The 24,470-nt window shown below is 43.0% G+C and overlaps 1 protein-coding gene across 2 annotated transcripts in view; it reads right to left on the bottom strand.

The window, feature by feature from the left end:
• Window positions 1-12,479: 12,479 nt before the first annotated feature.
• LOC147034189 (interferon-induced GTP-binding protein Mx3-like) overlaps window positions 12,480-24,470 on the bottom strand; it is a 177,086-nt gene continuing 165,095 nt past the window's right edge. Inside the window, exons 13-14 of one of the 2 annotated variants that reach the window (XR_015057466.1) lie at window positions 19,707-19,849; window positions 12,480-13,104 (exon numbers count right to left, since the gene is read on the bottom strand). The gene's annotated coding sequence lies outside the window, so the exon portion shown is untranslated. Of the gene's footprint in view, window positions 13,122-19,706; window positions 19,850-24,470 lie in introns of both variants that reach the window. The other variant, XR_015057467.1, reaches the window with a different exon arrangement.

Genomic DNA, 24,470 nt, shown 5'->3' on the forward strand with positions numbered 1-24,470 from the left:
AGAGGTAGTGTTGAATTCCCTGTGCGTTCCCCAGACCTCACTCCAATGGACTTCTTTTTATGGGGATATCTCAAAGATAAGGTTTACGGCTCAAAACCAGCAACAGTCGATGAGCTGAAAGAGGAAATTGGAATACAATGTCTTGCAGTTCCAAATGGAATGATTCGTAACACTGTTGAATCCATTGGTCCGCGTTATCGGCTGTGTTTGGAACGTGATTGGTCGTCAGTTTGAACATTTGTAAACATGCATTTATACATAAATCTTGTTTCTAAGTCAATAAACAACGCATTTATTATCATTTAAAGAGTGAGTACATTTTTTTGGGACACCCTGTATGTATATATATATATATATATATATATATATATATATATATATATATATATATATATATATATATATATATATATATATATATATATATATATATAATCACATCTTACCTTGCTGATTGCACGCACAGTACCCAGCAAGTCCATTTTACTTACTACGGTATTATTTAAATTTAAAAAATGTCATTTTAACCGATTTCTCAGGAACTTCACTGTGCTCCCAATAGGAACCATGAGAAATGTTATAAAATGTAATCATCTCCCCCTGATAGGCCTGGTGTTGTTTAACGGTAAAGGTGGCTGGCTTAAGATCTCATAGGGCCTTCAGTTTGAGCCCCCGTCGTGCCACAGAAATAACACCAGGTGGGTTGGCTCAGCCCGTCATCCTTCCGAGGTCAGCAAAATGTACCAGCTTATTGGTAATAGGGGGCAATGCATCAGCGGCACAGCGGCGCTTTCACAAAATGATGCAACCAGCAGCCACAGGCTACTTACGAAACAACAAGAACTCCCGTGATGATGCCGAAACACAAGGTCTGTTGCTTTCACATTGCAGGTAGGTCGGTGGCATCTGTTTTCCACCGTCGATTCTCCAACATTGCTGGGTCCCCTCTGTCAGGCCTCCGACCTTGCCGCAGCAACTCCAGGATGGACGCATTCTTCCAGTCACCCCTCTTGGTTAAACTTCCAAAATCCAGGCTCACTGCACACCTCATCTCTTTTATTCTCGCTTCTCCCATCAATGGAACCGTCTTACAGAAGCCATTCTTTCCCACTTTATCCTCCAAGAGCTCAAGCAGTCAGTGCACCCACCCCCATCATGACCCATGATCTTCTTTGTCCCCATTAACGCTTTCTAAACCAGGGTGATTCATCAATGTGTAAGCCATCCCTCGGATGTTAAACCGGTTGTCTCATCTGCTGACATCAATTGGTGTTCTTCAAAGATCCCACGTTGTCCTTCACGAAGAGTAGGCGAGCCATCACCGGCATCCTAAACAAATTACAAATTCCTGCTCCAATGTGTGTGCCGTCCCTAGAACTTGAATCGAACGTCAGGTCTCCCCAGCCGGTTCGTGAAAGATTTGCGTCAAACTTCCCCCGTCCACGTGGGAATATTTGTGTCTATTCAACAAGAACCCTTCCTATCTCAACCCCCTAACTTCTTGACTTGTTGGAGATCGAGCCAGCCGTGCTTTTTTTCTTCTCCAATTTTCAGATACCAGCAGAGTACCCGCCCTGCGGACGATCATGTTCCAAGCAAGCAACACGTTCTTCTGACGCATACCCTTATTTGGACGGTGTATAGGCGAGTGACAGCTCTATACACACAAAAAAAAAACATAACCCGGGATACGTGCATGAAGCAAAAACATAACTACTGCTTATAATGCAAACACCTCACTGGACTGGAAAACGTGTGGACAGGATAACTGCAGCGTAAAAGGTGGAGACTTGTAATACCCTCTCTCACCTGTAGGTGGCGCTACACGATACACAGTTTGGATAGACACTTTGCATCCCCCCACCCCCTGCCACCCAAGACCACCAGCAAAAATTAAAAAAACACTCCCATACATATTTGGGGTCACGCTGATCCTATGTAGCAAGTCTGGATGTAATCAGCCCAGAACTGGAGGAGGAGTAGCGTGACAAACAAACACCGGTCCGTGAATTACAGTTTGGAAACAGACAGACAGACAATGGCCTTATGTAATATAGGAGGATGTCATTTGATATTTTCTTACCTTAAGAAACACTTTTAATCTGCTAACTGTAGCTTTGTGCGTTAGCATCCAGCTGACTCGCTGTTTTAATCTATGGATAACTTATGTATTGTGTGGTAGTGCTGTAGTGCTGTAGTGCTGTACTGCTCTCATTGTTCTGATCGGCCGTCCCCCACGCAGTGGGAGAGAGAGTGTTGCAATCACTTCTGTCTTTGTATCTGTCATCTTTCTGTTCTGTAACTTTTTTAACCATTCGAGCTTTTGTCATCAAATTTACAACCAAGCCATATTATGAGAACGTGGAAAAGACAAATTAATAATTTAGTAAAAAGGTCAAAGGTCAAAGGTACCATTTAGCGTACAGAAGAGGGAGAAGTTTGAATACAAAGTGGACGGGCTTTGCATTGTCAGATGCTTTCTCGTTTCACTTGCATTCAAAGGCATTCATACAATGTCGAAGGGAAAGATCTCATTCATCAAAATATTTGGTGTGGAATTGATTATTTAGTCGTACTTGCTCCCTCCAATAGAGAGAGGGGGGGGGGTGAGAGAGGTTGTTTTTTTTTCAGAAAAAGCATCGTTTCCCACCCGTTGGGCTGGCAAGATGGCCGAAAAGCAAGCAAACTTGTCTCTAAGTTGTCTCATCTGGGTTCGAATCCAGACCCAGCTATAAACTTCCCAGTGTTTCCCAGGCAAGGCGATTCATCGATGTGTGTGCCGTACCTCGGATGGCCGTTAAACTGGGCGTCCCTCTGCCGGAATTAGTTGGTGGACGTTAAAGATCCCACGGTGTCCTTCGCGAAGAGTCGGCGAGCAATCGCCATCACCATGGCCAAAAGAATCCAAAATTCCTGTCCTAAACTTGCGTTCCCCCTGTCTCAAGGAAACGAAGTGCAAAAAAAAGGGTCAACTCCCAAAGGGGTCACTAAACCCCTCGGCTGGGCATGTGGAGCCACCCGCAATACAATATGTAACACGATGTCTCAAAAAGTTGTGGATGGATGATTTGGTTAGGTGCCAAGAACAAGTCGATTTGATTTTGGTTCGGGTTCAGATCAAGATGCAGCCCATCAGTGGGATACACAACGTAAACTGTTCGGCCTGGCGGAAGTATGCGCTCTACCGATCTAGGTCATAGACTGTAATGTACACTCTACCACCTCTGCTAAATGCTTTATCTACTGTTCTGTGCAATGTCGCTCTGAGTTTATCGTGTGGAATGTTTGTGTCTCATGTGGAAAAATCATAATTTGACAGATATTTTGCTTTACTCCTGTTGATCATGTTGTGAATGCTATCGGTAACATGTTTGGAGTGATCAATGATCCAGAAAATTTTAATACGAGAATAAAATGTCACTTTGTATGGTAGTTTTGTAAGCATTTGTAAATCAGTTTCATTGCCTCTGTAAATACTGCCTGAAGCAGCTGTACTTGGGCACTTGAAACAACCGCATTGTTGAAGGAATAGCCCGAGGGGAATGTAATCCCCCAGGCTTCATTCGGACTTTTGGTGGGGGAGGGGAGAGGGACACAGTTCCACGAGCCTTGGGATAAACAACCCCCCTAGTAAATTTGGACGAGTGATGAATCCTGGAAGCTTTGCTGACAATTTGAGTGTGTGACCCAGCTCAATAATTGGGCTGAGCTGCACTGCACAAGGAATCTGATGACAGTTCTGCAACGTGGTCCAAACCCACTGGGGAGAAACCTGTTCCACAGTCAAAGGATGACTCGGAAGGACCCTGGAGGGGCCAAGGTTGTCATTCCTGGAGATCTGTTATAGATGTTTTTGGAAGGACCACATAGAGGGGTTTTGCTGAACCACACCTTTGTGGCGGTTCCTCTGAGGGGTACGAGTAGGAAACCTCATGAGAGATCACACCGGCAAAATTTGTTTGAGATTTTTGCATTTATTGCTAAAAGGAGAAGTGTGCATGTGTGTGTGTGTGTGTGAGATGGTCTGTCTGCTCGTTTGTGATAGTCTGACCCACCAATCTGTCATCAGGACGAGGCAAAATACAAAACTTGGATAAGGGCATGGCTTAAAAAGAAACAACACTTACCTTCATATTCTGAGTTCCTTCCCAAGCTGGACGGTTCGATTTCAGGTGCTCATTCTCCAATTAGTGGTTATGAATAAGGATTAGAGGTCACAGCGTGGAACTGAACCGAAACCTTTTCCTGTTGTTGGTTCAACATGTTCGGTTTTAATGCTTGGAATTGGATAAGCATCTATGCCAACTGAAACTTGTTCGAGCATGCAATGGATTTCAAAACAAAACACAGATTTCCAGTAAATATCACTTCATCGTAAAACCACTCAAACATGAGGACAGTGAAATACAGAAACAGCACTTTTTTGTGTGTTTGAAAGCTTCAGATAAAATGTGTATTTGTAGTTTTAAACGTTCGACAGGATGGTGTCGAGGTCGCACACTTACCTTTGAGCTGTCCTGTCCGAGTCTGAATGTCATCCCAACTATCAACTCGGCTTGGTGTCTTGCAGACAGGGCATTGCATCTATGCGCATTAGAGCGGTATCCTAGCATCCTGGCATTCAAAATTCTTGACATATTCAATCAAACGTCAGACCTGACCGTCCACATCCAGTATAAGAAAGAGTTGGGTAAAAAAAAAACAATTATCAGCCAACCAGACAAGACGGAAGGAATAACTTGGGCTGTTGAAGTGGTTGTAGTAGATTTACACTTTGAAAATATTCCACAACAAAACCAGTGTTGGGGAAAACAGAATTGTGATAAATATAACAGGCTTTTTTTTAATGCAACAGGTGATGGTAATGGCGTGAACGGCTCGGGCTGGGGAAGGAGCAACACCAAATGCAACAGGTAGCAGTCACTACTGGTGAAGGAGGAAACAAAAGAGCAAATACATGGAGATGAGCAAATACATGTACATGGAGATGGGAAGGCAGTCTGATCTTGCAAGATCAAACACTGAAGTTCTGAAAGTTCTTTCATATACATTGGCCACGCAGCCATGAGAAAGGGCAGATGGTGACCGTAACAAGAAGGTAGGAGTGGAAGAAGAAGAAAAAAAAAATGCCCCAAACCACCCTATAGCCAAACATTATGGTTCAACACTTTGATACAGAAGTAAATAATGTCAAACAACCCAGTTGTTTCCATTCGTTGAGGTGACGAGTCTCAACATTTTGTAATTTTGCTAATTTCCTTGTTTTTGCCACAATGTTCTTCTTGTTAATCCAATATTTGAACAAAGTATTCCATGAACTTTTACCAATATAGAAAAAAAAACAAAAGGCCTTGGGACTTCACAGGGTCAAAAAGAGCCTGATTTTGAAAAGATGCAGGAAGTTATATACTCTCGGTGGGGAGGCACAGGCAATGCTGGAAAGAAAAGGCCCTACATGCTGTGGAATGTCTGTGCCAACGAAAGGACAGGAGAATAAAACAAACCCAGGTGGTATGTAATCCTGGCAACCTGTTTTTTAAAAAAAACAAAAAACAATTCACTATCAGCTTGTTGGTTATTTGAAGACAAAGGAACGAAAAGGAATGGCCCTCATTCCAAGTCTGGCCCCTTAAAGTATCAAGTTGAGTTAGTTACGGTGAGATTGTTTGTATTGGGTGGGTTAGAAGACGAAGCAAGTCTGAGAATATTTACTTATTTATAAACCAAAAACTGGATGGAATACAGAACATGGTCCTGAGGGACCCCAGATGAGCAAGGAATGGTAAACAGGTACCTTCAAGTAAAACACATTAATTATTATTATTATTATCTGTGCCACCAAGAGTGGATGGAGATTGTTTTTACTCCTGTTTGTTTGTCTCTGCCTTTCTGTGAACAGGATATCTCAAAAGGTTGTGGACGGATTCGGACGGAATTTGGTGGATAGGTTGGATGTGTAACAAGGACGAATTGATTCAATTTTGGTGAAGATCCGGATCCAGATCTGAGAATTTTTTTTTTTTTAAGTGGTTCTTCATAATTGAGAGATGGGGCCAAAAACGATATGCGGTATAGGACGATATTTCAAAAAGTTGTGGATGGATTATGACAAAACATGGTGGATGAGTTGTGAAGGTGACGAGAACAAGCTGATTAGATTTTGGTTGAGGTCTGGATTCAGATCCGCCCTATGAGTGCGAAACATATTCAGCCTGGCCAAATATGCGCTCGACCAAGTGCCATTCTAGTTGCTCATGTAAATCAAATGCCTGGTGGTGGCTTAGCGGTTCGGTTGGCTTAAGATCTTAAGATCTTGAATTCAGGCCCCTGTTGGGCCATTGAATTAACACAAGGTAAGGTTGTCTCAGCCTGCCATCCTTGTGACGTCGGAAAAATGAGTATCAGTGTGCTGGTAACAGGGCATTGCATCAGCAGTACAGCCGTGTCCCCAGAAAATGATGCAGCCAAGCAGCCATAAGCTGCATACGAATAAAGAAAAATATATAATGTAAATAAAGATAACCAATAATCCATCCATTGGGACCATACTCTGTGCAGAGCGTTGGTGCTGTCAACGCAGTCTCCTTGGCTCTTGGGCACAATCCTGGACGGGTTGCCACTCCGAAACAGGATCCCAGCAAGCTGGCACTCATTTTGCCGACCTCGGAAGGATGACAGGCAGAGTCAACCCCACCTGGTATCAATTCAACAGCTGAGGGGCATTTGAACTCAGGACCCTCGGATCCCAAGCCCACCACCCTAACCATTAAGCCAACACCAGGCACAACCAATAATAAGTCGTTTTTGTTTTTTTGTCAACCAAACAATGCAAAGGCGTTTTTCACAGTTTGGTGTTGGTGAAGGCTAATTAACTCAGTTCCAACGACAGTTTACTACATACCTACATGTGCTGGATGACTATCAATAAAATTAGTGTGTGGGAAGTATTTTCATCGATTAAACTGCCTGCATCTGAACCTTGGCACTCCTCCAGGCGACAATATACACACTATAATACTGCCAGTCATAAAATAATAAGAGCATTTGTTTACTTGTATAATCAACAGATGGATGATTGGATAAATGGCATTGCACATGGGAGCTCAAGGTTGGCATGGACTTTTTAATGTATGACATGTTAAAAATAATGGTTTAATGATGTAATTTTGCATAACAATATTCCCTAAGTTATACACTATACAGGAAGTCATATCAACATTGGTCATCACGGTCTCGGTAAAATCAAGATACCTGCCCGCAGTCACCATGTGTCGCGGAAGGGAAGAATCATCAAGTTAACTGTAAAGAACATCAAACCAACCAAAATTCACAAGTGCTAAATAATATCTTTCATCAAGTTGTTTTAAACATAAAATAAAATGTCCTGGAATAGAAGTCCAAAAATGTCCTAGAATTGATCATGAGAATTTCAGGTGTGATCACCTGCTTGCCACTCAAATGTTAAAATGGCTGAACAGCTCATTTTGGAGAATTGCTGCACCACTTTGCATGGAGTTATAGAAGAATGATGAGTCAGTGATGGAGGTGTGGGAATGATTAATTCACTCACATGAAATTCAAAAAGATTAGTGCAAGGTGGTAAAAAAAAAAAATTATCACCTCATTTTTTGATGAAAAAGGCAATTTGTATGGCCATTGCAACAAAGGTTGTGGAGTATGCTTCCAGCAGGAAGGCGGTGATTAACTGATGAAAATTGTGACATGATGAGACCTGGGTCCATCTCACAATGCCTGAATAAAATGAGTCCACATGGAATTCGTTATTGGTTCCCACCGCCGAAACAAAGTACATGGTTCCAACACCAGCAAGAAAGCTTTACGGTACATCAACGGTTCATGTGCAATTCCTGGAACGTGAGAAAAACCATCAACGAACTGTAGTACTACAATGAAAACTACAATACACAGACAGACAGCCAGGTTTGTTGTCACAGGGTCTGACTTTACTACATCACAATGTTTGTACTCACAGGGCAAATGCAGCCACTACTACTCGAGCAGACATGGGTTTGGATGTTCCAAATAATCTCCCAAACAGTCCAGAGTGGGAAACTTCTGATTTGTTTTTATATCTTTAGACCCCTCGAGGAACATATGGGTGGCATGACATCGATGAATGATGAAGACGTCAAAGCATGCATCTGGAAATGGCTGCGTATCTATCACAAAGATTTCTACACAGATTGGCATCAAAGCATTGCTGTGGGTGGCAAAGTGGCAAAATTGTGTCCTCGCCCATCGATGAGACAAGAGTGTATGCATGGCAGAGGAAATTCCTTCAGAAATAGGCAAAGATTCATAAACTTCAGTGTACTTTTTGATTTTCAAGAATACCAATTCCTCCTCGAACTTGAATTACCTTTTTGTGAACAATAAAATAGTAAAAGATAATAACACAATAAAATTAGAACAGCACTCGGTGGAGCACATCACCTTCGCAAGGCTGAACAGTTTACATTTTGTACCCCACTGATGGGGCGGATCTGCGTCCGAACCTCAACAAAAGTCTAATCAACTTGTTCTTGTCATCTAACCAACTCATCCAACATTTTGACATAATCCGTCGACAACTTTTTGAGATATCATGCTATATGTCGTTTTTGGCCCCATCTCTCAATGGTGAAGAATCACTTGAAAAATGATCGTATACAGATCCTGATCTTCACCCAAATCGAATCAATCCGCCCTTGTCAGACACCCAACCTTGTCCACCAAATTTTGTACGAATCCGTCCAAACTTCTTGAGATGTCCTACTCACAGCTAAACAGACAGGGGTGAACCCAAAACTTTCGTACACCTTTGGCGGCAGAAGTAAAAATATCAATTACAAACATGTGTGAGAAAACAATGTTCATTTGACAAAATTATTGGTCCTTCTACAGACTCATAACTCATCTATTATAATCAGCTGTCTCTTGTAGTAGATCTTCCTCACTAAAAAGAAGAGTTGGTTGAAAAAATTGAACATAATTCAGATATGAACTTTTTGCAGTTTATATTCAGCTTCCCTTCAGTACCGTGGTATGTACCGCACTTTCTTTTACAATGTATCTACGGCCAAGTAGAACTTAATGGCAATCATGTGCCTCACCAAAGGTGGCAGCTGTAGTCAATAACTCTCACTTATTGATCGCAGCTCGTGTTTTCAACCAGGAAAACAAATAAGAAAGTTCCCCTGCCAGATGGCAAAATAACTTTTATATATACTAGAATGTAAGACCCGTCGCTTTGCTGATGGGAACACCAATCTTTACATAATTACCAAAACAAACAACAACAAAAAACGGTTGTTGTTAATTGTGAAATAAAATTACGCTGTGCATAGATACCGGACTGGCTATACACCCAGGGAGCGAGGAGGGGGAGAGTGTTTATGGGATATTCATCATAGCCTTTTCAGATGCTGAATTACAAATAATACAACAGCACACACACACAAAGAGGAACATCAAAATCAAAATAAAATTATCGCCCTTCTGCTTCCCCTCTCTTGATAAAGCTGTCTGTGGTACGTATTAGGCATGGGCAGTGCCAGGAAACAAGCTCTCCTCATGCATAGATATGCAGCATTTTATATGCTGCATGTACGTATACACGTGTATGCTTGTATCGCTATGCTGCGCGCGTATGTGCATGCTGCGCTACCGATTGTAGAGGACAATTGTTGATGGACGGACGGACACACGCACGCATGGACAGGATGGACACAGACAGGCACGCCGAGCCAAGCTCCTTTTATATTATAGATAGCCCAGACAGCAAAATAACATCACTCGTTTGATTTATTCATTTATTTGTATGCAGCCTATGGCTGCTTGGCTACATCATTTTCTGGGGGTGCGAATGTGCTGCTGAAGCAACGCCCCGTTACCAGCGAGCTGGTACTCATTTTGGACAGCCTGAATCAACCTGCTTGGTGTTGATGCAATGGATATATAACAGGGACATTAATTTAAAACCCTAAGATCTTAAGCCTGCCACCCAAACCATTATGCTTACTTTTTGATGACCAGAATGGACTTGTCTCCCCCAGAACAGCACCTGCAGTGTATGAATGGAGCACCGCCACCAATGTATGAATCAAGAGAAATTTCATTATTAGCCCCCACTGGACTTTGTCTGAAACGGGCCTTATGGATTTGGTCCCGATTTTTGTGTGTGTGCATGAGTGTGTGCGTGTGTGCGTGTGCGCGTACATGCGTCCGGAACCATATCTCGGACATGTACGGACCTATTTTATTCGTACTTGGCACAAAGGCAACACATGATGGCACACATATACACGTCATTTATTTTCGAGATCAGATCCAAGATGGCAGACTGGCGGCCATTTTAGTTGGAGAAAACCCGATGTTGAACGTGTCCTCAACCATTTCTCGGACATGCATTTACCGATGTTCAAACTTGGAACACAGATAAAGAATTATTGCTTACATATTTTTGCGGTTCTGCAAAACCGCATGCCTCTAAGGCAATGGCAGCCAACATAGTGATCCTCAGGTAGTTATTTCATTAGTCTTCGTGCAGTCAGACCTTCCCCTCATGTCTAATGGATTAACGGGATGAAGTGCGTTGCGTGGGTCTCATAGCGAGGTCTAATAATTATGTCTCTATCTTCAATCCTGATTTCCATCCAACCCTTTCCTTTTATCCATGACACAAATCGAAGGAAGCACGCATACACGATAGAAGACACCCGCGCAGTCCGATGAGAGAATTACCACATGAACAAGCGCGCGCATGGCATGCCCTTTCATTCAAATCTGCGCGCCAATTTACAATGGTGTCTCACCTTGCTCAACCTTCGCTCACCAAAGGCTCACCACCTCAACCATCAACATCTCCCACACACGGGAAAAATCATCACGCGCCTCCTCACACCTCCGCATCAATACGGTTCGCCACCAAGCAGAGGTGTGCTGCATGTCCCAGGCCACTCAGGCCGCGTGGCACGGGGACGGGCCGGGCGTGTTGGCACCGCTGGCCATGTCTCACCGGGGATGCCCCGAATGGGCGTGTGGGACCGACGCAACCCTCGTCCAGTCACCAGAACAGGGCAGGACGGGCGACTTGGTCACGGGGTGGGGGGTGGGGGGGGTTCGCAGGGCGGTGTGAGGCTCTGGGCCATGTTACGCCGTATGTGCAAATGAGACCGCTTCTGGCCTCAGGAGCCTGGCAGGGCGGGGCCGGGATCCAATGGGAAAGCGCGATTCGGATGATGGCGCGTCGCTTTGGGTCATCACCCTACCCTTTGCCCGGGGCTTATAAAAGGTGGATTGCGAAGCCATCTGCCCTCTCTCTCTGTACTTCGTCCACCTGCCTGCCTCACCACTTCTCCGCCTCTCTGCTCCGCCCTCTCTTCACTACACCTCGTCTGCCTGTCACTGCATCTGCACTTGGTGTTGGTGTGCGACAGACGCTCTTCAGGACCAGTGTGGAGCACACGTTTCCACGCGCCCCGCAAAGTGATTAAGCAGGAGATAACACGCCGACTCTTAAGGTGGGATTGCTCAAGCAGAGCGTCCCCCAAAGCGTACTGGGTCGTGTTGGTCGGCCGACCGTGCCAGGTATTGTGAGGCAATTAGTCCTCATCTGCTCTCCTTCCTTCTGGCTAACTAAGCTTTATCGGGTGTGTGTGTGTGTGTGTGTGTGTGTGTGTGTGTGTGTGTGTGTGTGTGTGTGTGTGTGTGTGTGTGTGTGTGTGTGTGTGTGTGTGTGTGAGAGTGATGGCACCTGTCATAGCATAAGTTAAGATTGTAGAAGTTCTAACAGGATAAGTCTGCTGTGTGTCTGCTTTTGTAAATTACTTGCTTTTTGTCGCACCCCACAAATTCGTTGTATCCCTGCTCTACAAAATAATAAACCCCATTCACTGTGCCACCTACCTTTCCTCGCCTGATTGTAAATAAATGCTTGCATAGAAATGTTCCCAGCTCATTTTCGTCTTTTCCTTCATTGGTCCAGCATGGTCCGTATCCGAACCTAGCCAGGATGTTATCCCTCAACGATCTGTTTTCCTAGCCGGTACGTCCTTGGCAGTTACGCTCAGCTGCATCTGATCTGGTAAGGTGATCCGGTTTGAACATAGCGTACTGAGGGCGTGTCCCCTAGTAATTAGATCACGTGACCACTTTCGGTTACTGGTTTCCACTAGACGGAGGACGCGAAGTCACGTGGTTGAGTTATTGGCATTCACGGTCGATTAGCGACCCGCCATGTCACGCAGTTATCAGTGTGCGACGGCCTGCAATTCCGGAGAGTCGGGTGGCAACCTGAGGTAGCTTCCCCCCCCCCCACCCCTTCGTGGTCTTCTCGCCCCTACCCCGCGTCCACAACAATATGCATGTCATTTTTTTTTTGAGATCAGACTGGCGGCCATTTTGTTACTTAAATGTGTCCCCAACCATTTATCAGACATGCATGGTCCAATTTTGTTCAAACGTGGCACAAGCACAGGTCAAGATGGCATACACATGCCCTTCATTTTATTTTACGATCTGATCAAAGATGGCTGACTGGTAGACTGGCAGCCATTTTAGTTGTACATAAATCTGTTCTAACCTCAAACATGTAGCTTTTTAAAGGTGGTTACCTATAACAGAACATTTCCAACAATTTCAGATAAAACTACAAAGTTCATATAACACGATAACCCATGCAGTGTTCAAGTATATATGGTACAGCCATTTAATTTTCATAAAATCATGATTTTACAGATCGTTTAAACAATCCAGAAGTTTAGCACGACTCAAGAAGTCTTATACACCACCGTAATACAGTACACTGTAACAAGATGACGTTGAGTTACAGGTTAGAAGATGGAGGCTTTATTTTGGCTTCATCAGCCCTGCCACAGTGCCACAAGTCTGAGACAAACCATTATTTTTTTAATGAATTAATAAAATGTACAATTTTTTTTAAACTCTAGTTTTTGTCAAGTTTACTCCTGGGGTTTGGGAGGTGCAAGAGCGGGACACGGAGAATGAGAAATGCAGTTCTTGATGTACAGTGCGACTCCGATGCCAGGACAGGGGGGGTCAGGTCGATCAAACTGGAGAAGACGCGAAGTAGTCGGGGACATGCTGTGGGAGGCAGGATTCTGTTAAACACACGATGTCCGGTTTATCGGTAACGTTTAGAGAGATCTGTCTGCTTGGAGCAGACATATCAGTTATTTGAGATCCACACATTTAGGGACAGAGGAGGAGTAAATTTTATTTGTGTGTAAATATTGGTTCACGAGTCAGTAAGTGACCACTATATTCGTTATGGGTGTGTGTCTGTCTGTCTGTCTGTCCCGAGCATAGCTCCGTGGGTTTTGATCCGATCTTGATAAAATTAGGGTGCGAGGTTTGTATCATGATCTGATTGCGTTTTCCGGAGAATGGGCGTGCTGCGCCCATTATGGGCGGTGCTGTGCCCATTATGGGCGGAGCCACGCCCAAAAAACGTGTTTTTAGGGGGTAGCCGGTTTCAAGTTACATCTTCTCCGAGGGGGTTTGTCAAATCTGGCAGGGGTTTCGGTATTTGGTTAGCCCAATGGCACCTGCATAGCCCCACGGAGCTCGATTTTTCATTTTCGTCACAAGGTCACAAACTTAGAAAATGTTGAAAAAAATCAATAAATTGGGCATCGAGCTCCTTGGGGTTTTTCAAATGTTTCGAATGAAAGTTGGTATGCAAGTAGTGCTCTTCGAGTACTACAACTTTCATCATTTACGTTTTTTTCCCGATTCCCACCAGTTTGCCCGTGGCGTCCCCTCAAAGGTCAAAAAATAAAAAAGGCGAACCGTGTACATTGCTCGTGAACAATCGCCGTCTCCAGACTGGTATCTTTTAGAATTTCGACCCAGCTATAAAGTCACTGTCAATCTGGTGTTTTACATGTATGGTGTTGCATATCCATCGGAATGACATTAAGCCAGAAGACCCATCTGCCAGCACTGATCATTGGTGGACCTTAAAGATCGCACAAGGTGTCTTTTGAGAAAAGTGAGGGAGTTATTGCCAGCACCCTGATAAAATTCCTGCCACCTTCAGTTGAATGTCAGGCCTGGTCAGCTGATTCATTCAATATTTCGGCCAAATATTTCCCTTGTCACCCACACAAGAAGGTGGAAATAATTGGGGCAATTAGACACATATATAATGAGTAAGAAAATAGTCAAATTTTATAGACTTGTTTTTTGAAAAATATAAAATGTTGGCATTAATTTTATTATAGCATCTCCTTCTGGGAAGGCTCCATGAACAGACTACCCACCCTTTTTCCTGGAGCATACCTCAAGTCCAACGAACGTGGGGAAATGAACACCTGTTTAAATGAACACCTGATGATACAGTAATTAGTGGGTTCTTACTTCATGATAACCATGAACATGTGAGTGAAGTTCAGCAGTTTTTTGACTGGTGTCACCGTCATTATTTAGTTCTTAATGTCAAAAAGACAAAATAAATGATTTTTTTATTTTTGATGCTTCGCAGGTAACCATGACCCTTTGATCATTCACAACCATATTGTCGAACAAGTTCCTGAACTTAAGTATTTGGGTACAGTGATCGATAACAAATCCAAATGGAGCAGTACTTCCCAAGTGTTGGCTGGTAAAGCAGATCAAAGATTGTATTTTTTAAGGAAACTGAAAAAGTTTCATGTCGATAAGAGCATTTTCATTTTTTTGTTTTATCAGCCCTTGGTTCAAAGTATTCTTTCTTTCAAATTAATATGTACTGTTGTGTCGTACATATTACTGTAACGGCAGTTAGGTTATATCCCACTACTGACCCAGATCTCATGGTGGGGGCAGCTAACAATGACCTGGACGGATAGCCGAACGGTTCTACTTGGAGGCAAACAACCGAGATCCTTGGAGATTATTGCGTGCGTGGGATGGAGGGTGGCGAAGCACGTACCAGAACAGAGGCACATGCGTTTATACTCGAACCCACAATGAGTAGACAAACACAAGTAAATTTAACAAATGAGGGTTTAATGAACATATAATCAAAGAATTATCATGAAAATATATCAAACGTGAGGTAATGAAAAGTGACGTAAACTAAAGCCTAATTTGAGAAGTCACCACTCAGTCACAAAAACAGACAAGGGAAAAGATTAAAAAAAATTAAAAATTAAAATAAAACTCCCGTTATGCCGGTACTCAGCTTGTGTGTCCAGAGATGACCTTTTAGGAGCCTGGTGATCCTCAAAACAGCATAGTCACTGTGTGGGACAACGCACCCAAAATGGCACCACATCCTTCTCTGCGGTCACATACGTGAGGTGATTCACGCGGACGGTCTTCCTTTGTTCGGGCCCACAACCCGCCGCATAGTTTCTTCTAACGATTGAGACTGCCGACGCTGCTCCTCTTCCAGCACCAGACTCACCCACAACAAAGGGCGCCGCCCTTCTCCTTGAACACCCAACGGGGCGACGCCGAGGCTCCGAGACAAGGCAAAAAGACACGCTCTTCTCCTTCTCTTTCTTCTCAGAAACGTACAAACTTCACAACCCAGCTGAACAGTCAATGGCTAGCGTCTTATTTCAGCACGTCAATTAATTCACACCAGAATGAACAATGAGAATTGCGCTGCTTTCTTGACTATGCTGAGGAGCCAGAGAAGTCCTATCTGTTCTGACTGCCATCTCCACACTATCCTCCCTCTTGCTTTGCTTCCAACCACCCTCTTGTCTCTCTTGCTCTTCTTGTCGCTCCTGCCCTCCTTGTCACTCTTGCCCTTCTTGCATCCCTTGCCCTTCTTCCTCTCAAAGCATACCATCTTCCCACACTTGCATCACCCTGACCAATCATCAACCTCGGGGGGGGGGGGGGGGGCGTGGCCTGCCGGCCCAGAAGGGCGGGGTTTTTGCCTGCCCGGAAACGTTCAGCTCTGTTGTTGTTGTTGGCGTAACAACATGGTTTTATTTCCAGCTTTGTAAATGCAAAAACATAGGAAAAGGTCACAGGGGGCAATCACATACTGGGAGAAATAGCCTTAAACCCTCCCAAGTTAACACAGCACCACCCCCATGTGGCGACAAGTAACAACTTAAGCTCACAGTTTTCCTGACTTAATTTACATTGAGATGTCTCCTGCTCATCCACGGACCATGCTATGCTATAAAATCCTATCTTTACTAAGAAATTCCTCCATCTACCCCACAAACATAACAGTACATGTGTTAATTTGTCGAAAGAAAATGTGAAGAAACTGGAAAGACCCATGAAGATTACCCAGCGTGTGATACGAACGGATCTTCCATCAATTTGTACCTTATACGAGAAGCGCGGTGTTGAAGGTCCACAAAATAATGCAAGCCCATAACATCTGTCACTTCACCGTTGCTTTTTGTTTTAATCATTCAGGTATTCGCCTTTGTGTTTCACTTACAGGAGTTCACGTTGTCGCTTTCGACTATCTTTTGTACCGAATTAAATTCACATGTTTAAAGAGCATGTTGCGGGACACCAAACATATTCTGAAAATTTATCAATATGATTATATGTGGATTAAATAGTTCGATGCAAACTATTGTGGTTGCCTAACTATTGGGAAAATTAATGAAATTTAACTCCGAAGTTGTTATTTCTCGAGGCTGTTGAAAAAAACAGCCGTGTGCCCATATATGGATGGTGACGTCACGTTCTCCAAAACAAAGTGGACGCTCACTCGCTCATTGAAGAAGTGTCCAGTTGAGCAGGCCGTTCTTTCGCTTATTTTGAGCTTGCAACTGTTTATATTATCCTTTTTTTATTTTGAATTATTGTAGAACAAAGTTATTTGGATATTTGTACATCATGCCTCATATGTGTATCGTCATGTTTTGCGAAAATGGCTGGAAAACGGGTAATCGCTCCCACCGATTCCCGAAGGAATCAAACATTCGCCGGCAGTGGATAAGATTTGTACAAACAAAACGGGCGAATTTTCCCCCAATGAAAACGGGTAAAGAGGACCCTTTGGACAGACTTGTCGTTTGTGGTGACCATTTCACAGCTGAGGATTACGAAGGCAACGCAATGCGTGAGCTCGGTTTCAAAACAAGCGTGACGCTGTGCCCACCATTCAGCCTTCTCCTCCTCAGCTGGCTCCTGCTTCATCTTCTCACACTGTGTCACCTCTCAAGGATTGGGGCATTGTGTTTATCTATAAATGTGCATAAGAAATCGAGAAATTATTAGAATACACTATCCGGAAGGCCGTGCGTTGTAACCCGTAATGGGAAACGCGGCTGAGAATCTCTTCCCCATCGGCCATGCATACGCAGCACTGTGTCCTGTCATTGATTGGTAAATAAATGGCCATAACTTGGGAAGCACTTGTCCGATTAATATCAAACCTTGAAAAGGCACATACTCAGGTCCCCAACAATATACCTGGCAGGTTTCAATTAGATCAGACCAGTGGTTGTCGAGAAACAGTGGTCACAGACACACACAGACAGACACAGGCACAGACACACACACAGATTGCTGGAATTATAGATAGATATGCCACAACAGTCTCTTGAAAGTTGGGGTTTGTTCTAACAGTAAACTTTCGCTGGGGTCAAGCTCAGCTGTTAGAAAGACTTCAACGCCAAGGCTACGGTGTATAATATATTTGGGTCCATTATTGATTCATTCTATTTCTGACTCTTGAGTGACTCGAGGGTTAAAAATTATTATATCAAGTCACAGACGAATCAAACTTGACATTATTTAATGCATCGAACAAGAAAATGAAAATCTACCAACCAATCTGTCTGGTGGAGTCTGTCAGTGTGAACTGCCGGGGATCAGTTCTGCCACTTGTTCACAAAATAGGCCGTTTTCTGGCACTTGCAAGTGGCTAAAATTTATATGGCTCAGGGCCAGAAACTCCATAGTATAAATTCCCATCATCCTCCGACTCGTCCTCGGCAATATCGGAATGAAAACACTCAATTTCATCGCCGCTGAAATCACTCTCTGATTCGCATCTCGCCCATTGTTCACACGCTGTTTCCGAATGTTCACGAAGTTTTCGGAGAACGTGACATCATAGCATCTTCGGCAACTTCTGGACTGTTTTTCGATCACTGATAAAAGTTTTGACTTAAAAGTTAATTTTAGCATATTTTGAGTTTCAAATGCAAGAAAATAATTGCCAAACGATTACTAATGTGCTTACAACCTTCGAATCACGTGAAGTCATCAGCGACCCAAAACCTGCTCTTTTTGCAAGTGTGGAAAGGGTGTGGTGCACCTCACCACTTTCTTTCAATTGTAATCATTTGAATGGCTGGCTGCCAGTGGAAGGAAAATTTCCATGTTTTTACATGGATAAAAATAAAGGATATCCAATATCCAACAACACAAATGACCGTGACCTTGTGAAGGGTTATGAAACAGTGTAAAGTATATGAAATTAAGTAAGTGTGGATGGAAATTTTTTAATATCATGATACATGACCTCTTAGACACAACACAGAAGACTATCTGCATAGGTTTTCATTTTACTTTTCAAAATCATTCAGTGTACCAGTCAATATCAATAAAAGTGTTAAGGGATCGTTCAACCCCTTGTACATAAACTTTGTTGGAAGCAACCACAAGCTTGTGGAATTATTTTTTTACATCATTAATCTACATCTAAGGCTATAAAGTGTTTCACTTGCTTGTTGTCATGCTCGGGTATACACGAGCTTTGTGATGTGGTGGAATTATTGATGCTCCTTATACCTCACAGCCTCAAGAAGACATGATCGACACATTCACTTTCCCTCCTCAAATACCTCTACCTCCTCTCAACCGCCTTTACATTTTATTCCACCTCATTGCGAACTCCTCACCTTCCCTTTAAATTTATTTTATTTAACACGTCCTCCATGACACGTGTATGGCTTCTTTTAAAACAGGAAACAACAAGGAGGTGTTCATTGAGGCTTTTCATATGAACTAAAAATAAACGACTGGAACATAATAGGAGGTTTACCAGGAGATCGAAGTGTGTTCTTACTGACCTTGGGACATGCCATACCTGTCCCCTTTGATATACGTATCTAGTGCTTGACATGGAAAAGCTAATAATCCCTCTTCCCTTGAAAGACTCACACTCAAAACATTGCTTTACCTTTTTCCCGTCAGAGGTATGCTAACCACCGTCAACATTTGGTTGAGAAAATTATTCTTGTTTTTCCGCTGGTACACCAGGTGACATATTGCATTTCTCCTTGCATTCAAACAGTATGTTGCTATTGATGCCATCTACATACTCATGTTCCTGCTGGAAGCTGCTGTGCCCCTCAGAATGGTGTTGTCCATCTGGAAAACTACCTTTTCCATTTCCTGACGATCCCACCCTCTGCCAACCTAAATGATGCTCTTGTCTCCCAGTCTACTAATCTACATACAATCTCAATATGAACATCGATATGGAAAAATATGTCATGGCAGACAACCCGAAATGGGGAAAAATTTGTCAAACAAAGCTCGTTGCGTTTTGTCTACCATGCTATGCCAAACATCAAGTCAAGAATGACATTCCTTCTGGCCTACAGCCGGTGTTAACTTATCAACGCACATTATGGACAATTTTCCTGCAGGAAAGGATGATAATTAAAATCGGTCATAAACACCGACAGAAAATCTTAATCTTTTGATGCTCTGTCAGTGTCCAAATGGGCTCTCATGAGAATGAATGGAAGAAGTAAGCTTACCTTTTATATTTGATGAAAAGCAGCACAGTCATCAACTGGACCTTCTTCAACTCCATGTGGTGGTTGGAGGGTCAAGGGTAACGTTTCCTTTTCTTAGCATTGTGTCAAGCCCGTTCAAAAGCGATATCACTCAGGGGTGCGACCTTTCAATAACAAAAGTTAAATTAAAACAAAAACAAATGTCAAAAGTGCATGTAAAGGTCTACAATGTAAACAATATTGACCAAGTTCAAAATAATTCCATGAACAAGCATCTTCACCCTGCACATGCGAAGCGAAAAACGGAGTTAAGTAATTGTGGTTCACTTTGTCTGTCTGTTTGTCTGCAAACGTCAGTTTAGGATCGATGAACAACTTCATTTAGATTGAAAGTTTTATTTTGAACATGAATCGAAAAACCCATGAACTATAGTGAAGCGAAGCAATACTTTTGGCTGTAGTGAACCTGCAGTGAAGCAATACGTTTGGCTCTGAATTTGTTCCGATGTGCCTACGCAGTGAAGTGGGATAACTTTTTTACTCTCTCTCTCTCTCTCTCTCTGCTTGTCTTCTGGCAGTCAAACGAAATTGAAAATCATTTTCCAAACAGAAAACTTACTGTTTTTAAGGACTTTATAAAGGACACAAACAACAGGCACGAATAACTAATGTAACGCGATTGATCGGTGATGGATTCGACACTGAGTCAATGGTGGTAAGACGGAGCTAAATTCCGGAATTAATTTATTTGTACGACTTTTACAATCTTTATTATATTTAAATTGAATTATATACTTGAACACTATCGAACTCAAATCGCCATCTTCGAGCTTTCAAAACCTTTCCTTTTCGGTGTACTTGGACATATCAAGTCGGGTGGTGTACAAGTCCTTCACTCGCGCCAAAGTTCCGGAATTCATTTTTAACGATTTTAAAAATCATTATTTTATTTAAATTGAAGTAAATACCTGAACACTGTGTGGAGTATCATGTTCTATGAACTCTAGTTATATGAAATTGTACAGCTATCATCCTGCCTTATTTTCCAGGCAAGTCTAAGGTTCATGCAACTTTGCACTCACTCCATGCAAAGGGATAACGTTTACTTTTACAAAGCAAACAACTGCCATTTGATATATTTTTGCATGAAACAAGTCGAAATGTCGCTTCAGAGAAAGAAGATGGTTGTATGAATTGTTGCCATACAAGGGCTTTGCAAAAGCCTGGTGTTGGCTTGGCGGTTAGGGTGGCTGGCTTGGGACCTTAGGTTCCTGAGTTTAAGCCCCTGTCGACTGTTGAATTATCACCAGGTGGGGTTGATTCAGCCTGTCATATTTCCGAGGTTGGTGAAACGAGTACTGGTGTACTGGTAATGGGGGTATTACATCAGCAGCACAGAGATGCCCTCAGGCAATGATGCTACCCACAGCCTTGTGCTGCACATGAATGAGGAAGAAGGACTCGCAAGCTTTCATAGCTTTCCAGGTGAAGACATCATGGGTATTGATAATTTTGCTGTGAAAGCTTGCATACTGATCAGGAATGGGATGGCGGTAGGGAGAGGAGGAGGGAAAAGAGGAAAAGATGTCACTCACACCATCCTGTACGCATGAGGCATTGTCCTGGGAGAGTCAAATGGTGATTGGACGAATTGAAAACGGTGTTCGGGAAGGTAAATTCAGTGCGAATCTTAACTGTTTCCACCCTCCAAACAGGATGGTGACAGTGAGAAAGGACGTCCCCACACTGACGATCAACAGTTTTATTTGCAAGTGGAAAAAAAGTAAAAAGCACAGTTCAATTTAACTTACAACAAAAACGAATCCGATGGCACAAATCGTTATGGAGCTCCAAAGGGACACCAGAGAATGTGTACTTAGCAGAGAAGGCAAAGAAAGAAAGAAAGAAAGAAAGAAAGAAACCTTCAAGTCAGGAGAGATAAAATAACTGGGAGATAATGAGGGAGGAAGATTATGTTGAGCCTCATTGCTGTTTTATCCGGTGATGGCAGGAGAGGGAGCCCAGCAATGTCAGCAAACTACGTGGTGTAACTGATGTAATTTGAGGACTTTCGGTCTCTTTTATGTACTCGCTGGTCCTACTCGCACCCTCGTCACACCACTCATTGGAACACCAATTCACCCATGTATGACTGGCACAAATTGCCCCACTGCACACCTTTTTACACCCGTAACAATTTCGCACATCCCGTGGCACAGTGTACGCCTCACAAATAAACCGATGGTAAACTCTGGGCAATGGTCTCAGGCACAGGGATGGCATTGATTTAGATCAGTAAATGATATGGGGAAGGGGGTATGGTTGGAGGATAATCATAAACAAGGGGACACAGAGTAAAAGCAGGCCCAATGAAATCTCTGCAAAATTTGAATCTATTTATGTCTGACCCCACATGTACACTCATGCAGCACAGCATGGACATATGTCATTTTGTCTTTATTTAAAATAAAAAAGCTTGCACAAAGGGAGAACAGAAACCTTGCCAGTTTTCGTGCACATAACAATGTGAATATCAACATTGTTCTTTGGCTTTTCACTGCTGCCCTCTGTGGTCAATACATGTAATGTACAGCTATGACATCCTGACTTGCCAAATGAAAAACGTTACATCCTCAATTTACACCAGCTCACGTGAGGGAAGCATCATCTACCTATTGACTGTCATCCACGTAGAGCAGATACCTGACTGACACCACAGTCCCCCACTCCCTTCCAACCCTCGAGCAAGCTAAAAAGTCCTCTGAGGTTATCCACTACTATATGTACGCTCCTTCACTACCATGAAACCATGACAGCTAAGAGTGTCCGATTGACAGCCAGGAGAAAGAATTACTAGCTTCCTCCGAAGGGGAGTGGGCTGGGGATCTGGGGGTGCACGAACACAACACTTATCAGGGAGACCCATAATTTTTCGAATTTCCACAAATGTGCTGAGTCGTTGCATCCTTGGTGCTTGTAGAGTAAAACAAATCGAGATGGTTTCATGTAGCACCAATGGCCGAAAGATCTGAGGGTTGCCAGAAATTTGACGAGGTTTAATGTCCGAAATACCCGAGTGTGGATCGGGCCAAGAAAATGTTTGCTTTTGTGCTCGGAACACGTTACAGAGCACTGTTATGAAACAACAGAGATGGCTAGATCTTGTGGTTATCCACCATGATTGAGAGAGGATGCCATCCCGACAAGCAGATGAAACAGCAGTCACTCAAAACTGTAACACCAGTTCCACCCATGTGTATTACCAGCACATGTACACAGGCGATGAACCAAGCACCTATGTTGGCCTGCTGGCGACCAATCTCACCTTGCTAGATGCGCTCCACTTCCCCCAACACAATCCCCCATCAACCATAATCCCCACAATACCCACCATCACCATCCCCCTGCAAAACCCATCTCCCTAACGATACCCACCACTACCCGACACTCGCCCCACTTCCACCATCCCACCACAATCACCCATCAACCGAATAAAAAATAGGGCCGCATGTCCTGAAGGGCACCTGGATCAGGAGCAACAGTCACTCAAACTACCTGCAGACCCCTCAGACCCTGATTTTTTTTTTTAATACCATGAACAAACTTTGGTACATCATCGGTGATGAAGGTTGTGGTCAAGTTTCATTGAAATTGGGTGTGTAGTTTCGGAGAAGAGAGCAAATACCTAGATTGGAGGGCTCAACCCCCCCCACCACCCATCAGCATACCTCCCTCGACCCCCCCCCCCCAGTAAACCCCTTAATGAGCAGATTTTGATGTGATCAATACACCTTCGTTAAGCATCAGATATAAAGCTTGTGGCCAAGTTTCATCAAAATTGTATGTTTAGTTCAAGCGATATAATGATTGAAGTGTTTACGGACTGACTGACTCACCTACGGACATTGCTTGATCACACAAGCTCACCTGACTGAAGTCCAGGTGAGCTAAAAAAAAAAAAAAACATCACACGGACACAGCACTTTATGTAAGCTGCAATTAGGTTCAAGGTGTGATCTCGGTGTGACGTCACTGACCAAAATCGAAAAGACACTTTGGGGCCTTTTTTGACACTTTGTGATTGGCAAAAAAATTTCCCTTCAAATTAGACTGTGATTAATGATTTTCAGAAAGAAAAAAAAAATTGCACTTGGGTTCCTCTTTAAGCCTCATAAGTTATTCAAGTATGAATACTGTATTTCATCATCTATCAGTGTGATCAATTCAAGATCTAAAAATGAACCCAAATGCATAGTTGTTTTTTTCTTTTGCAATTACAATCCAATTTATACAATAGTGATCGGACGCAGTACTTTAGATATAAAAAGGACAGCATTGCTAACTGAGGTGTCAGTATCCATTGACTTTGGCCTAAATAACAGGGAAATTACAAAAATAATGAAGCACGAGGATCCGTAAAATGAAATGGAGATCGCAAAAGCTGAGGAATGCCAAAATTATGACAGTGATACTTTGGGCAACTGGAACAAAAGCTCACTGAAATTTCGAAATTAATACAACCAAACTACAATATGCGACTTTTAAAATGATGTAATCCACCCCAGAATGCTGAGTGCACAGGCGTAGAAACCCCAAGGAATAGCAATCTTTGGTGCACCATAATGTATACCGTGTACGTGTCGAAGCGAGATAAGGATTATTACCGAAAATGGCTCACAAAGATTCTAAAAAAAAAAAAAAACCAAAAATTCTGACATATGTTCTTTTCACACTTCTTTCTAAGTTTTTCACAATTCTCTTTATTCATTCTAATTCTTGCTCTTT

Source organism: Eptatretus burgeri, chromosome 1 (assembly GCF_056783735.1).
Source record: "Eptatretus burgeri isolate ZD-2024b chromosome 1, Ebu_testis_v1, whole genome shotgun sequence".
In the NCBI taxonomy this organism is placed as follows: Eukaryota; Metazoa; Chordata; class Myxini; order Myxiniformes; family Myxinidae; genus Eptatretus; species Eptatretus burgeri.